At 43.9% G+C, this 16,634-nt stretch overlaps 1 protein-coding gene across 19 annotated transcripts in view; it reads right to left on the reverse strand.

Moving 5' to 3' along the window:
- The window catches only part of PLA2G4A (phospholipase A2 group IVA), a 108,603-nt gene that overhangs the window by 76,154 nt on the left and 15,815 nt on the right, over positions 1-16,634 (reverse strand). For 7 of the 19 annotated variants that reach the window (XM_046944307.1, XM_046944316.1, XM_046944312.1 and 4 more), the window contains exon 2: positions 9,646-9,704. The exons of 3 other annotated variants lie outside the window; for them this stretch is intronic. The gene's annotated coding sequence lies outside the window, so the exon portion shown is untranslated. Of the gene's footprint in view, positions 1-2,530; positions 2,645-4,243; positions 4,469-9,645; positions 9,705-16,266; positions 16,516-16,634 lie in introns of those variants that run through there. 9 more of the 19 variants (XM_046944313.1, XM_046944311.1, XM_046944315.1 and 6 more) reach the window with 4 other exon arrangements.

A 16,634-nucleotide genomic window follows, 5' to 3' on the forward strand; every position in this document is an offset into this window, starting at 1 on the left:
ACAGAAAACATCTCATGGAATGCAGTACCTGTAAGATGAATGACTCACTGATCTTTCTAAGTAAAGTCAACCAGCACTTCTGCAGCATCACCACAATTCTTTTCACTCATAAAACTCAAGCTGAAGCTTAAACGTTGGTTAATTACTTCAATTTTCCTCGCAACTGAGTAAGGGTGAATTGTTTTGGGCCACATATAAAATACACAATATAGCTAACATATGTAATAAAACTTCTTTGTTTTTCATGTTTTTATTGAAACATTAAAGAAAGGGCAACAAAAACATAAGAGCAGTGGGTTGGCCATGCGTGGCATACAGCTCCTTGCTGCTGTTTGCCTCTGCCTTGCAGAGCACTGTCCATGCCCTCAAGCCCACCATTCATCCCTGCACCAGAATGAGTAATTCTGTTCCAGACATTGACACACAGGCTACTAGAAGTCCACACATTCAGGAAACTCTTATCCTTTCTCTGAGGTAAGGAGCAAAGGAAAGTCCTCAGGAAAGTCTGAATAACAGTTTTAAGAAAAAAAAAACAAAAAAAAACAAAGAGTTATTTTCAAAGCATTCTGTTATTACACCACATTATTATAACCCAGATGAGCTCATTTCCATTACTAAAGAAGGTTCTGAAACTTGTTTTTCAGCCCGGAGAGATGGAGTTATATCACCATGAGATAGGAAGCACAGGGACAGAGTTCATGGCCTCACAGCATGATAGCCAATGCTGCCGTGGGCCAGGAAAGTATAGAGAATTCCTTCCAAAGATGACAAGGAGCTCTTATTTAGAAAGAGGAGAACAAAATAACAGCAGGCCAGCCCATAAACCCAGTCTAAAAGCATGTCTGGTGATTGGCCCCCCAGTCTTTGCCTGGAACCCCAAACACCAGAACCTCAAAAACCAGAACTGCAGGAAAACGTGCCTGTGTTTTTTGACATTTATCAGTCTTCAGAATAACCACTGAAACATCAGCTTTCCCTTCAGCATGAAGAAAGTGCTTAGACACAACTTTGTTTCTGCTCCCCCAAGGTCACCTCTATTCTTCAGACACCATCCTGAAGGACGAGGAGGCTCACCCACTGTGTTTTGTGCCAGGTAAGAAATAAACATGAACACACTCTCCTATCTCTCAGCTCTGTGCACAAGTGCAGGCTGTGGGCTGAGCCCCAACCCGTGCTAAGCGTCAGCAGCCTGGCAGCAAGTCACCGCAGCCATGAGGCAGCAGGTGGGCTTTGGCTCTGTGTAGGCTAGGAGCAAGCTGAGTACCCTCTGTACTGCATGGAGCGCTTTCCTATGCCTGCCTGGACATGCGCAGGATAGGATGCGCATCCTTCTCTGGCTGCTACATGAGCTTGCCCCTGATGCTCTCCAGCCCGTGCTAGGCAGTGACCTGCTCTTAGCACGAGCTCAGTTCCAGATCACCAAGAGCAGCTCCAACCCCACAGCAAAGGCCGTCTCCAGCTGGCCCACATGCAGTCACACCACTTCCACAGCCGTACACCAACCGGTGCCTTCACATGGAGCCATCTCTGTTATCCCCAAGAACTGTGTGCCTGGCAGACATGGCCATGCGGAGCTGGCTCAGAAGGCCCCAAAGGGAGCCAGCAGGGCTCACAGCCCCGGGCTGCAGGCAGAGCTCTGGACCGGTACAGTGCTCCGGACTGACACGTCCTAAGGCAAACAGCTGGCCGCAGAACCTCGGTGTGGCAGGTTCAGGGCAGTGGATAAAGCTGCCTACAGCACTGCGAAAATACAGGAGGGGCATCTTAGGATAACTGTTAAGAAAAAAAAAAATCCATTCAAGTTCAGAAGAAGCAAAGTATGCAGTCTCAATGAAGCAATAACATCGGAATTCTTCCCCCTTTTCTCTGTTACAACAGGTCACGGGCAGCACTGCCGCTTGGAGATGGAGTCGTGTGATTCAGGTATGAGTGAGCATTTCCACGTCTCTCCTGCTACGTGTCTTCAAACACGACCGCGGCAAGACGGCGGTGCACGGGCACTGCAGATGAGTGCCTCACGCCGCACAGACACACACACCCCCACCCCCCTAACAGAGGGATGAGCCGAGCGCACGGCCCCGGGCCGGCCGCAGGGGGTGGGGCGGCTCGGAAGGCAGGCGGCGACGCCTCTGAGCAGCGGGCGCGCTACTCGCCACCGGCTCGCACCTCTGAGCAGCGGGCGCACTACTCGCTGTCAGCGCGGCAGCGCTCGGTGCAGCCTTCGCCGCGGGCAGCGCTGGGACTTCTGCGCGCCCACCCCGCGCCCGGGGCTGCGCGAGCAACGCGCCTGACGCAGCTCCCGCCCTCCTCCACGTGCGTGTGCACAGCCCCGGGGTCCCCCGCCTCCGCTCCGCCGTGCCGCCGCCCTCCCCGCTCCGGGCAGAGGTCACCCCGCTCGGCTCCGCGGCCGCCCCCCGAGGCGAGGGCCGAGAGCAGCAGACGGTAGCCGCCGCCCCGGGAGGGGTCTCCTCCCCAGCGATTCACAGCAGCCCGAGCCCCGCGCTCCCCCCGCCCGGCCCGAGGCGCTTACGGCTGCGCGAGGTCCCGCGCGCTCGGCCGTCCCTACCGGTCCGGGTGCCGTCGCGCTCCACGTTGCGGGCATTCAGCACTTTGCAGCCGCGCGGCGGGGGAGGCGCCTGCCGTCAGCTGACCGCCGATCTTAAGGAGGCGAGCCAAACGCCGGAGCAGCGCGCTGTACGGGGCCGCAGCCTGCGAGAAGTTGGGTGCGTTGGGGCCGTGCGGACCGCCCGCACCGGCAGCCGGGGACGGCACGCCGGGCTGCGGTCGGGGCCACGTGGCTCCGTGCCAGGCTGCGTCCGCGCCTGCTGGCTGGGGCGTCCTGAAATCCGTGGGCTCCGTCTCTGTATGTGGAGCCCGAGTTTCACTGCCGCCAGCCCGAAGCTCGCGAGGACGAAGCAGCTCACGCACACGTAGAGTCCCTCCTGTTGCTGCACGTCTCTCAGACTGCAGCACCTCACGCTTCAGTACTATTAAAAGATCTGAGTCTGAAATAAACCCCAGTCGTGCCCTACCCAAACTACATCTCGTCTGTACGTCTCTACATTTTGGGTGTGAGCAATGGTCTTTCCTGGAAGAAGGGTGAGCGGGAAAGAAGAGATTCATGGAAGCAGCTGGCTGCTTTGGGCTGGTTTTAATGGCAACGCACTGGTTTTCATTAATTCTATCACTTCTGCAAGGATGTAAAATGTCTTTAAATTTCTCTTCCATATTTGTTGTTTTTCTTTAAAGGATTTTAAAATGACATATTTTGAAGCATGTTAACATACATTTGTAAACAAGTATTTGCTGCATCATTATCATGAGTTTAAAAATAAAAGTCCCACTTGGGTCTGTGGACTCCATCGTGGGTCAGCAAGAGAACCTGCCGGGCTTCAGCTACCGCTCACCCAGCACTGGCCTCAGCATGCCCCATAAAGCTCGTTCTTCCTTAGCTACCAAAAGACAAGATTGGATGGAGAAGAATGCCGTGAATGATTCAAAGTGCGGAAAACCAAAGGGTAGGCTCCACATGTGAGAGGTAAGTAAGCAGCATTCGGATCCTATTAACAAGATTCCTAGAAGTGTGGTAAGCTGGTAGCCACAATTAGGGGAAAATGAGCCACTCCTCCTTGCAAAACAATGCCGGCCAGAAACCTCATTTTCTCCATAATCTTAGTAGTCTTCTGCTATGATGCACTGCAAGAGCTGAGCAACTCTGACCATTACTTTTAACTTTGTTTTCTGTCTCATTTTATAAGGAAAAAAAAAGCATGGTAGGAAAGTGCTGTCCTGTGGGCACTGCCACAAAAATGGACAAGTTGTGTCTGGAAAGCAGCCCTAGGACTGCCAGCTCAGAAAGCACTTGTTTGATGTGGGCAGCCTCTTTACCCATTTCTTCATTGTGCATATTTGAGGGAATATTAACCAGAAAAATGCAGCAAAACCACTATGGTGTCATTATTTGGGTACTTTTGACTTCCGAGTCAACTACTCTCTGAAGATCACCATCCACTCATCTTTTGATAGGAAAGGACACTTAAAATGTGATAGTAGAGCTCAGCAACAGTTTAAAGACTGTTTAGTTTAAAGACATTTAAAGAAATGACAGATGGCATGAATATGATTGGTCTTAGGAAACCTGGTACTTTCCTCCCTTTTCCCTGCTAGCAAAGCTGAAGGTATGACCAGCTTTCCTCTTACCGACTTGCCCTAATTCTTATTTTGAATTGCTGAAGAAACGTACCACATCCTGCAGAGCGCTGGAGAGGCAGTGTTCCCAGAAACTGTGTTCATCTCAGAGGTCACCATCAGCACCCGCCATGTTGGGTATGACCCAGAGGTCTTGTTCACAAGGACCCAACTTGCTCCCTAACATCTCCACCCTGGCACAGTCCTGCTCTGCTTATGCACAAGCTTCTGAAGCCACACGCTGCCCACAGGCTTCATTAGCTGTCACACAGCTGTGCCCAGCCCACATTTCATCTCCAATCTTGCCTTTTAAATATATGCAAAATGTTACTGCCAGGGCATGGTTCTGGATATCAACAACGAATAGGGGAACTCCAGTATTTCCACTGAAAATCCCCTATTTACTTCTCAGTAGCAACACTGATTTTTCCCTGCCCAAGGAAGCAACACAGACTCGATAAGGAGCTGACTAATGAGGGGAGAAAAAATTCTCTGCTTCTACTGACAGACAGAAGAAATGAAAAGCTTTCATTTACATTTTGACTGTTCCTGTTATTTCTCATAATATTATGAAAGTTATTTTTGGTCTTCATCTCATTTCTTCAAGAAAATTATGGGTAGTTTTTGTCATTTTTTTTCCTGTGACCAAACCAGCCGAACAGATGACCTCCCTGCTCCCTTGCTCTACCCCCTACACAGTAGCCCATTACTCACCCCACTACATCCTTGTAATCTTTTGTGGGTGCCTGGCCAAACAATGTCTGAACGATCTGGGTTAGGAAACCTCCTTCCACTCTCTTTCATGTGAAGGGTTTTGTTGGTTTTTATTTTGTTGTTTCAGACTACTTCAGCCCACTAACAACTACCTGCTGATGCTGCCATTCATTCTAGGATGCCCCACACAGTCCTGCACTCCCTGGCCTGACTTGTCTCTGTCTCCAGGAGGAGGGAGGTGTTTGGCCAAAGCCTTCAGACCCAGAACCACCTCCTCAGCTTCTCCCTTTGACAGTGGCAAAGCAGCCCTTGGTGTGGCCTGCAGTGGAAACAAGCCATGAGCTGCAGGGAGGCAATTAGAGGGTGTGGGAACGGCACTGTGAAGTACCAAGCAGACAAAGGTCTTTTTTGAAGCAGATTTGTAAGGGAAGCTATGACAAATTACAGAAGGCTTTTTAAGTGTGCTGCTCTTGAGCGTCAAGGCCCAGACAAAACTGTAGGCAAAACCACTGAAAAGCAAGACTGGTCATATCAGGACAATCATTTAAGGAAACAAAAAGGGATATTCTGTCAGATGCTTAACACAAACCTGGAATTTTCTTTTAGTCACAAACACCTCCTAGTGCATCAGAAAAAAAAAAAAAAAACACTCTTTGGTTAGGCCTACAAACTCCAGCTATTGAAGGACTACCTCCTGTTCCACCTCCCCAGGACCTCTCTGACAAGCACTTGCCCATGCAGAGACAAAATGTCTCTTTTCTGTGGTAAAAATAGTTTCATCCATTATTTATAAAACCAAAGGGGGGCAAAAAAATGTAACCCTCACTTTTAAGATTGCCTGTAATGATAAATAGCCATTTGCTTATCAGTTGCATAATCTGAAGAGGCCTAGCTGGGTCCCTGGCTAAAGCTGGACCTGCAGTTAGAAGCTGCCATCCCAGTGCCTCTTATCACAGACATTATGCAGAATACATGCACTCCAGGTTTCCAGTTGGCGCCTCTGAGGCAATTTATCAGACACATCGTCACAGTGGAAAACTGAAATTTCTTCATTGCTCTGCACCCACTCCCCCATATCCACACGCAAACATTCCTCCTCAACACTTAAAAAATAACTAATCATTCTGGCAGACTTTCTACTGCGAGTAAAGAAAATTTGCACTCAGAGTGAATTCTGCTCAGGCGCCCAGTGCCTTGGCAGAGGCCCGCTTTCTGTCCCTCCTTCCATCTACATGGTGGTTTGCTCAGGCTGTGGCTGAGTCACCCAAGGCAGTTAGGGAAACAAACACGAAGGGCTGAAATAACAGCAGGTCTTGGACACAATGCTGCAATCCCAAAATATCTTCTGAGAGCTTGAAGTACAGCATGTCGGGCGAAACCTTCATATTTAGGAAGAAGTTAGTCTCTGTAATTGTCTGCTATTCTGACCTCATAAAATGGTAGGATTGCAGGAAGATTCTCAGGCTGGAGAGATCTCAGGAGGATTCATGTTCAACCTCCAGCTCAAAGCTGGGGAAGCTCTGTGTTCAGGCCAGGTTTCCCAGGGCTTGATCAAGTCAGGACTTGGAAACCTCCAAGGATGGAGGCAGCACAGCATCTCAGGGCCACCCCTGCTGCTGCCAGCCTGCCCTTGAGGGGAACTAGTTTCTCCAGATACCCACTCCATACCTTTCCTGATGGACTCAGGCCCATTGTCTGAGGTTTTCATGCCATGCACCAGACCTGTGAAGGGACTGGCTCTGTCTCCTTGATCCCCTCTCTGCACACACAACTGCTATGCTTCACATTCCACCCTGAGCTGCTGAACAGCCACATCTGCCACAAAGTGACATGGCACTTGGATTTCCTCCAAACTAGTGCCAGGTGAAGGGCCAGCACAATGCCCCTGATAGCTGGTTTGTGAACAACCAGATCATTTGAAATGATGTCACAGCAGTTGACATTTCAAGGTAGTTTTACATCATTTAAAAATCCTTTATGGTATTAGCAGCTTCTCTGCAACAAAACAGGAAAATCACATGACTTGCCAGCAAAGTACAATAATTATACAACTAAGGCTGATCATATTTATACATATTTATATAGGACCACTTAAGAACATTCATTTTTAAAAGAAATTAACACAGGACTGAATCTGAGATTAAAGTATAGCCCAGAGTACAATTTATACTGTAGATGTCAACAAAGCTGCCTGAGTCTAAACAAATATCAGTCATAAAAAAGAAGCAGCAGACCAAAAGAAAAAAAGAAAATAATTTGATCAGCAGTTTACATCTGAGTGGTGTGGAGTTCATTATTCTAGAGATCTGCTGTCCTGGATGTAATTGCCCACCTTCTTTCTTCCCCATAGTTTGTCTCCATCAGTGATCACCAGCAGAAACCTTATGAAAAAAACACTGGAACCAGAAATCATGTAATATGTTCCTCTCTCTGGCAGCAGCACCAGACTGGGACTTCACAGAATCACAGAATGGCCTGGGTTGGAAGGGACCTCAAGGATCATGAAGCTCCAACCCTCCTGCCAGGCAGGACCACCAACCTCCCCATTTACTAGACCAGGTTGCCCAGGGCCCCATCCAACCTGGCCTTGAACACCTCCAGGGATGGGGCATCTACAACATCTCTGGGCAGCCCATTCCAGCACCTCACCACTCTCCTTGTAAAGAACTTCCCCCTGACATCCAACCTAAATCTTCCCTCTTTCAACTTAAAACCATTCCCCCTTGTCCTGCTGTTATCTACCCTTTCAAAGAGTTTACTCCCTTCTTGTTCATAGGCTCCCTTCAGGTACTGAAAGGCTGCAATGAGGTCATCCTGCAGCCTTCTCTTCTCCAGGCTGAATAAGCCCAGCTCCCTCAGCCTGTCTTTGTAGGGGAGGTGCTCCAGCCCCCTGATCATCTTTGTGGCTCTCCTCTGGACCCTCTCCAACAGCTCTCTGACTTTTCAATAATTGCTTTTGGACATAACTTGACACCTCTGTTTAATCGTTTTGAAGGAATACCCTCAATCTCTTCTTGTACTACAAATTCCACAGTTTGAGCCAACAGAAAACCTACATTATTTTGTTTGCTTGTCCACAGGTAGCCCATCATCCTGGATGCAGCTGAACCTTTGTGCTCCAAGTAACTAATTTCCTGTAGACATTTCCCAAATTGTGAATTACTTACAGATAGCTATTACTCATCTCTTTTCCAAGCTCTATTGATTTAGTTTTTTTCCTTGGGGCATGCCATTTCTTTCACTTACAGTTTCTATCTTCTCTGTTCTTCATAAGATGGGTGAGTAGAATGACACACAATATTCAAAACATGGGCTAACTTTGAGTTCACAAAGTAACAATGGGTTTGCTTGTGTTCTATTTCCCTCCTATTTCTAACTTCTTAGTTGTCTTTTGCATACTGCTGAGCTATCCACAAGATGACCAGCTCTCCTTCCTAAAGAGTAACGCCAGCTTAGGATCTGTGGCTGTGCATACTCTGTGGTTACAGCTAGATGGAATAATTCTGCTAGCTACAAAGCTGGCTTCTCCACTATTCAACCTTTTATATTCCTGTTCATTTATGCATGTAAAAGATAGCACTGCTTCCAGCAAGAGATTCCACTGGTTATTGCTCTCAGTTATGAAAACTGAACACATATTTCCTACCTTTCCTCCCCAGTCTCTTTTAACCATTTGTTAATTTATGAGACGATTGGAGATATTTTACCTTCTTTTACAAAAATCCCAGTTTATCAGATCGATCACCTTCACCTAAATGATGGTAGACATCTTCTAAGCAGATTTATGAGGCATGATATCCTCTTCAAAAAGAAATGTTATCATGGCACATTTACAGCTCTAATTTAATATTGCCTGGTAAGGGGTAAGCATTGCTCTGGAAGTCTCAGGACTACTCTGCAACCGCCTCTGAAAAAGATCAGTTATATATCAGCTGCTGGGCCCGTAGTGACATCGAATCAAATGATAGACTGCACACAACAAAACCAGCAGTTGAACATTTTTCTACTTGAGCTGCTCTTATGTTTATGTTATCAACCTGTCCTGAGATTCTTTTACTGAGGCTTTCCCTCTAACTCTGCCCCTTGATAAATGACTCTACTGTGGGAATCTCACTGATTTTCTGCTGAAAGATGGATGCCATTAATTTATGTTGGTTTCCTACAATTTGCTGTCATCCTTGAGTGTTTCTGTCATATTGTACGCTCACTGAAATAGAAAAGATGCTGTTAGCAGGAAGCCATATGAAATACACTTCTGTTTGAAATGTAACCTAAAAATCAGCAACTAAGGAAGACTGTGATCTGAAAAAAACTGAATTAAGGGAATTCACAAGAAGTCAACCCCAGTACTTCACATTAGAGTGGTTCACCATACTCAAAGCAAAATATATAAGAGCTTGGAAGGCCACATCAGTGAAAGCAGAGGAGCACATAGTGAGGCTGTGCTCTGTTCATCACAGCAAGAACCAGAACATGAATATAGGGCATTCAGGGACTTGATCATGTCCCACCCTTAATAGTCATGTTCTCTCCAACACTGTATTCATGGAAGTTGTTCAAATAAAACAAATGGCACTACTCATGGGAGTAAGTATTTGCAGGACTCAGTGGTTATTCTGTCTTTGCATGCATTCTATGTGCAATGAGAGTTATGGAAAACCTTTGCACAATGCAAAAAAAAAAAAAAGTATTTTTATTAATAACTTTCTAACTTTGACAGTATGGAGCAGCTCAGATACTCACTGTGCTGAAGTTAGTATGCCAGGAGAGGGCAGGGGCTTCGGTAACACAAATGGAGTTTTCTAGGAAGAAACCACACAGGTATCACAAGAAAAATGAAATAAACCCATATATCACAATATACATAGTTTAATAATAATAAACACAGTTTATATTTGAGAGACACTTTTCAGGAGATAAAATACTTCTGTTTAGAAGCTCAGTGTAGCGTTTGAACAACCTTGTTTGCCCTTTTGAAAATTACCACATAATAACCATTCTCTCCTATTATTTCTGTCATAGGTCACTGGTTTTCTGCACACCTCATTCAAGTTCTTCATTCAGATACTTCACTCAGTTAAAGATTAACTTGCCCATTTCCTCTCCTAAACGAGTGCCTTTCTGCTAGAATGACTTTTTTTTTTTTTTGGCAATGTATTTTCATTGTATTATTTAAGACACAATTTCCACTTCTGTACTACACCACTGTAAGCAAATCTGCAACCTCTCACCTTTTTCATTAACTTTTCTGTTAAAATATTGAAAAGAATCTTTCCTCTTTTGTGGTTATAAGGTCTATTTTTAGCATTTAAAATACACCAGAAATGTCTTTCTTACTCAGATTATCACAGTTCTGTTAGTAGTGCTATTGCCCTACAGTAACTCGTTGCTTAGGCAGCTAAGAAAGTGGCAATGCACGGTGATAAAAAGGTTAAGCGTTTCCCCAGCTGCCCCAACTTCAATGAACATTTCGCCTTCAGCTTTCTCTGCTCCCTCTGTTAATCTAAAATTCCAGAGTAGCTGAACCTGTGTGTACAAATGCTACGATGTACCAAGCATCCAGTAATCAAAAATAAGTCGCCTGTTGAATAATCGCTCAGCCAACAGTTTCCAAAGTTTGGGAAGAATGAAGGTCACATCTCCCAAATACACAAAGCAATGAACATTTTTTACTTTACATTTACATAGTATGGTTAGGTTGTAGTTGGACTCAATCATCTTTAAGGTCTTTTCCAACCTGAGCAATTCTATGATTCTATGACTTGCAGAATGAGAAAACTGCATTTTTGTTTTGGCTTTTTTGTTTGTTTTGTTTTAAGGAATAGATAATCTTGAAGTTAAATATGTCACCCTCTGTTCTCAAATGTTTGCCATAATATAGGAGAAAAAGAGAAGGGGATCAAGAGCCAGCCACAGAGATTGTGCAGACTTACACATCTCACATGAAGAAAGCATGCCATCCTTTATGTTATAGAGGAATAAAGGCATTCAAGAGTAAGAGTAAACCTGAACACCTCTCAGCATTTGTTAGCTGAGTTCTTCAGTTGATAATTATGAAATTTATCCAGGAGGTTGGTTAGCTGTATTGCTGTGAATGCTTCCCTTATTTATTTCCAAAGTAAAGCACTCTAATGATGAAAGACATCTGTTCCCAGAAATGACTGGAACACATTAAGACCAAACAAACGCTATCAACACCACCACACACAGCAGCAATAACGAGCTGATGGTCTGCTTTGCGAGGAGGAGCTGAGACATGGCAGTAAAACCCAGACAAATCTGAGGCCATCAACACAAACAGCTGCTGCTGATAAACAAACAATGCAGCAGAAACTTTTTTTGCTTCTGCAGACAAATCTGGGCAACACACTATAGCAAGAAAAAAATGCATTTCATATCTCTGAGCCCACGGCTGGAGAGTATCTTCTGATTTGCTTTCTCTGTCAGACAGTTACAAACACACTCCAGGTAATTTTCATGTACCTTCTCTCATTCTCTTACACCGTCAGGTTGTTTGTTTTGATTATAGAGAGAATCCCAAAAGCAGGAACGTACAGAGTGAAAGCTATGTCAGACTGCCATAAAGCTGAAAATTGTATATATCACATTTATTCCTCCAAAGAGCTTTCATTTCTGTTGTTATAATTATTGGCTATCTTCTTGTTAGCCTGTACAGACCCGGAGATCAGAGAAATACATGAAGAATATGTCCACTTTTAGCCATTAAATGCAGTGATACAGGCATTATCCCAACCTCAGCAAGACCAGAATAACTGCTTTCTTGTCTGGAAAAGAACAGGATGCAAACCCTTGTTTTAGTAAATACTGCCTAAATGCAGCAGAGGATAGCGTTGCAATTTCTGGAACACCCTTCAGCTTCATGGTTATTCTCCCTGCCCCTCAGAGTACTGCTATCTATTGGAAAAGAACTGACATAATTTGCCAAATAAAACAAACTTTATACAGGAATTAGTAGAGCATGTTACTGCTATTATCTGACAAGGCATAATCCCTTTCATTAATGACTAAGTGGGTGAAACACTTCAGTCTCCAGTGAATATGCTTCCTTATAGTCCTTTAAATTCCCAAATTAAATTCTCTTAAGGGACATAACCCCATATTTACCATCAGCAAAGCAGGGCTTACTCCTGCAAAGCTGCCAAGTAAAGCAGCTAAAGAGTAAACAATTAAAAATGGATGTATAAACAATATTTTTGTTAATATGGGACACTGGGATGTTTCATCAAGACAAACTAGCCCATTACTGGCAGAAGGACACGGTCTTGAGTGTGTGTGCTTGGAAAGGGAGTCGAGTGAATGAAAGGCATGAGAAGAACAGCTGACAGACAGTATTTCTACTTTATTATGAGGAATGAAGAGTGGTTTTGGTAACAAGAAAATCAACTGTGCAAGTTGTTGTTAATAGTAAAGAAGAGGAAATTAAAATAGAGCAGAATGGTACATATGCATGAGGTGCCTGCTGAGTTTGTCTTGTCTCTGGCAGAGCCCTGCACAGCAGCACTTGCAAAGGCAGCACAAGAGAAAATCCCATTGGGTAGAAACCAAGTCTCTCAACTACTGTTGCACCCTTCACTTTGACACTTACAAACCCCAACCTTTCTTTTGTTCTGACATGAACTGGCAGATCTCAACAAGCAGTCAATGCAGTCAATCTTAGCAGTCAATCTTAGCAAGCAGAACTCTTCTTGCTAAACAGCAAACTGGACTCAACAGCAACTTTAGCATCATTTCCATCAGTACCACCTCTAATTTGACGCCAAGAGCAAAGAACTTGTTCCAACATTATGCTCATCAGAACAGAACTGTGCTTCCTTGCTGGCTACCTCTTCTCTCATTACTCACATGTCAGGACTACATCTAATTCAATGAATGGAAAATTATTCCCTTTTGCCTCTCCCCATGCAGAAATATCTTTCTGTACATCCCCAAACCAAGCTCCCTGTGTAGAACATGGTGCAAAACCTGTACAAAAACTTGCAGTAAAAACCTGTACTAGCCAACTTGCAGTAAATACTCCAGATAGCTCTGGTTCTGAATATGACTTCTCAATGTGTTTTTATTCCACTGTGTGTATATCTGAAAGAGTGAAACAGGATCACCACCTGAAACAGCACCTAGGCTTTAAGGACTCCTGTTAAGGTCCACTTTTAAAACAAGCAGAAGCAGGAGGTGATGGAAGCTTCGCTAATCAGGACACTTCTTAAGCCCTGCTGAAGGCACACTGACGTCAAGGAAACATAAGCATACGTGTTACTTTGATTGTATGCTTAAAGGCTGCTCTGAAATGGGTCATAGATGGCCAACTTCTGCTTTCATTAAAAATCTTATGGGGTTGTGCGTCTCCCCCAGGGGAATTAATTCTTGTATTCACGCATAAGTTTATTCTGTATTCTGTATGTGCAAACCATCCTAAGTCTAACCAGAAGAAATTTCTAAAGCTCGAATAATAATTCTCAGACATGACATTAAAACACTGTTTTTCTTATAATAAACTCTTGAAAACAAAACATTACTACTGTTAATGATTAACTTGCTACGTCTTTGGTTTTAAGTTTTCCCTTAGGCTGCAAGCTGCTCTTTCAGGCCATTAATTGTTTAGAACAACCAATTTCCTTGGTATATTTCCTTAGAATGTATTTTAATACCACCATCAGGTCAAGGTCACCAAACAAATCTGCCAGCCATTAGCCATTTCTTCATTCTCCATATTCCCAGTTTTGTTCTCAAACTTTCCATTTTATCTTCTGTTGGCCCATTAGGAATAAAACACATTGCTGCAGACATGGAATATTATCATTTCTGAAATGATTCCCTGATTAGTTGGTGCCACTGCAGACATCTCTTGCTCTGACTGTTCTGGATGGGCATGCATCCCCTCTGGTCTCTTCAAATTAGAGCATCTCACTGGATCCTTGCTACCAGTCACTTGAGAAAAGTCAATTAAGGTGTGTGCTGCTAACTAAAAGCCCACTGTCATTCATATGGAATGCATGTTCTCAGCAGGACTGAGTGAATGCTCGGTCACTGAGATCAATTGTTCAAACATGCTGGGCCTGGAATGGTTCTTGTAGATGGAGCCAGTGCTGTGGGAGGCTGCCCTCCTGAAATCCATTCCAGCACAGCAGTGCGAGGACCAGCCGGCCATGGTTATGCAGAGGAGAGAACAAGACATTGCTCTTCTTCTCTCTCTTCTGCCCCTCATTTGTGCCTGCTTTGCTTTTTGCTGCCACCTCTTCATCCCTTGTTCAACATCCTCAAGATTGTTTCCATCACTTCCCAGGCAGAGAACATGGTGGCCTGCGAGAGATCACTATTAAGAGAGCCTCTCCTCTCATCCAGATGAAATGCTCCCTCTGTTACTTTGCATGTTATTTTTAAAGACACCTGAAACTTTTCTGCCATCCTCTCATATATATCCTCCCAGTGTCTGCAGACAGTTAGCTGTCCAGCAAGTTGTCATTTAGCCAAGTTATGCAGTACATTTACTTTTTTACATTCTCTCATAACCCAAGCCTCCCAGCCACTTATCTGTTTTATTTCTGGGTTCTCTCTCAACTTCTCCCAAGTGCCTTCTGCTTAAAAGGGAATGCCACAATCTGGATATAACTGCACTATGTTCCACTCTGGTACATGATGGGATCCACCTCAAAATCATACTGGGCTGTTCTGGGTAACTGACCAACTTGCTGTGAATTGTTATACCAGCATTTCAATAGCATAATTCTTTCCCTATTCCCATCTTTCACTCTGGTTGTTTTGTTGTTGTTGTTGTTTATTCATTTGTTTTTCAGATGATTTCCTTTTGGTTGCACATTTCTGCAGTTCCCATCCTGAATTTCATTTTGTATATTTTTTTCCCCAATTTCTTCAGCTATTTAGTTACTGTATGTTTACTTTGGTGCCTTCTTGTCCTAACAACTTCCTGCCACTTTGTGTCATTTCACAGAAGTGTTTGTAACATTTCATCTATCTGAAGCTTAAAAACAGCAAAGAATTAAAACATAATGAAGTATTATTACATCTTTAAAGTCTATGACTTCTCCATATTGCCACAGACTTAAAAGAATACACTATCATCCTGCAGAAGCCACCACTAATAGTTTCTTCATTTAAAAATAATCATAATCCTCATTAAAGCATGACTTCTTTTATTTTGCAAATGTCCCAAATTTCACTAGCACTCACTTACAGATAATGAACTAACTCATTAATTACAACTGACTGGATACTTGCTTTTGTAAGTACATCATTGTCATTGATTACCTTTTATTTACTACTGTACACAGCCCACTGTCAGCCTATAGCAATTTCAAGTAGTTTTGAACTTGAGATGGCAGGACTTCAATTTTATTCCTTTTGACAACGTTTTACTTGAGCTTTGTTCTATGATATGCTGCCATCTCTTTAGCCACTAATTTTGCAAGACTCCTTTAAGAAGGAATGTTGGAATTTTGGAGGGGCAGAGAGGGAAAGGGTGTGGGGAGGCCTACAGTCACAGGTGGATTCCTTCTCCTGGGCCTGAAGTGGCATAAACAACACCTGAATTTTTTTAAATTTGGTTCACTACATAGATAGAGGCAGAGATATGAAGACAGAGACAGAAACAGACAACTTGGACTAAGGCTCTTTTTCTCTAAACTTAAGTTTTTAATACTTTCTTCCTTTGGCATACAACATCCAGATGTTTAACTGTATCTAAGAACTGGGCAATGATTCAAAGTTCTTTGATGCTCCAAATTGTCACAGTTGAAACTCAGGTTAACAAACCTTGCTTTTCTTCTCAGAAAACATCGGTTGCCAAAAGTGAACTCATTCCTGCTCACTGAAATTGAGGAAAAGCTTGAGTAGAAGTAACCAACTCATACTGCCCACACAACACCCTTATTTCTCACTGGGAATAACTGCTATCAGTAGATTTATAAGATGTAATGCACAGAGTACATTTTAATCATCTTTCAGATGGGTGCAGTGAATCAGAGAAAAAGTGCGCTTAGCTGCCCAGAAGACATGGAAGGTCATTAGCAAGGAGAGATCAGGATGAAAATTCTAACTGTTCCTTTCCTAATAATTAAATGGAAACGATATTTCCAGTTTAAATTTAGCACAGTGGTAAAAGCTGTACAAAATTACAAGAATGCCAAGGACACCTCCATGTCTGCAATATATCTTACTTAATAGGGAAGTGTTTGTTCAGCCAAGCACGCTGTTCCTCTTCAATGCCAACTTTAACAACACCGGAGCAGCTCTGTGTGCTGTTCTTGGAGTTATGTAATGCCTCGGATGATGCTGCACACAGCGCATACACATGTAATATTGAGCTTCCTTCCTAAATTAGAGAAATACCTGTGTCATTTTCTCAGCACAGAAATGCAAGAGGAAAGAATGGGAAGGAAGGCCAGGAAACTGATCTGTCATCACTGTTCTTGCCTTTTATGAGCTCATCAAGTCCCAGGTGCATGTGAGACTTCAGCAGGCACCCACAGTGCCTGAGACCAGCGGCACCACAGAGCCTCTTCATCCACATCAATCACCTGCTGTATTAGCTTATAATACAATATGTAGTGCTCATATAGACTGAGATGGTCCCAAGTTCTGCAAAACAGTAATGCAAAGACATTTTATCTTCAGCCAGACCCCTCAGAAATTACATACTTTAGATTTCTGATACAGATCAAGATTAGGTCTAGAGTTTCCAACACAGCAAATTGTGC

The sequence above is a fragment of the Gallus gallus genome, chromosome 8, assembly GCF_016699485.2.
Source record: "Gallus gallus isolate bGalGal1 chromosome 8, bGalGal1.mat.broiler.GRCg7b, whole genome shotgun sequence".
Taxonomy (NCBI): Eukaryota; Metazoa; Chordata; class Aves; order Galliformes; family Phasianidae; genus Gallus; species Gallus gallus.